The sequence below is a fragment of the Carcharodon carcharias genome, chromosome 30 (genome assembly GCF_017639515.1).
Source record: "Carcharodon carcharias isolate sCarCar2 chromosome 30, sCarCar2.pri, whole genome shotgun sequence".
Classification (NCBI taxonomy): domain Eukaryota; kingdom Metazoa; phylum Chordata; class Chondrichthyes; order Lamniformes; family Lamnidae; genus Carcharodon; species Carcharodon carcharias.
Window position 1 is genome coordinate 4,424,741 of NC_054496.1, and position 934 is coordinate 4,425,674.

The following is a 934-nucleotide window of genomic DNA, read 5'->3' on the forward strand; positions in this document are numbered from 1 at the left end:
TATGACCCTTCTTCAGAGCTAAACAGACTGCAGGCACGTGATGTTTACCAGGAAGTGCACTTAGATCACGTGGAGCAGCCAAGTCTTTAAAAAGCAGCTTTTTAAAAAAATTCTCAATCTATATAAGTTTCTGGTCTATGTATTTTTCAGTTGCAAACAACTCGCCAGGAGTCTCACCCCCTCTGCATGTTGCCCTCAAGGTGGCTGTGGTGGGGACGAGACTGTTGTTCACCTCCTTGTGGATTGTGCCTTTGCAAAGAAGGTCTGGAGAGAGATGCAGTGATTTCTGTCAAGGTTCATCCTAAGCAATTCTTTGACACAGGACTCTGTGCTCTATGCGCTGTTCCCAGGGACACACACCTAGACAAACATCAACTGCAGCTGGAGGATTATTAACTCGGTGAAAGACGCTCTTTGGTCTGCCCGAAACTTCTTGGTCTTCCAGCGCAGAGTTGTCCCCGACCGAGTGTTGCAGACTGGCACATTCCAAGGTCCAAGACTGCGTGCTGAGGGACGCACTAAAGCTTGGGGCAGCCGCCGCAAAGGCGCAATGGGGAAGGGTCGCTATCTAAGTGCACCGAGGGGCTGGGAACTGTTGAGAGTCTCTCGGGCTATACAGCTCAAAATGAATGTATGCAGTGAATACTAATTGTATTATAATTGTATTGAAGCACCTCAGAGCGCAACATGATGTATGTTGATAACTCCAATACTGTTGTCTGTAATGACCATATTGAAATGATTGTAATATTCATTGATTGTATTGATGCACCTCGTGATCAATGTGTAAAAGTTGAATCTGATTGTACTTTTGTGATGGTGATTTTGAAATGTTTTGGAACATTCTTCCAGATATTTTATAAATAAAGTATATTTTTCAAAAAAAAAGTGTCCCAGAAGGACCATGGTCATGAGAATGATCTGAAACGGAGTC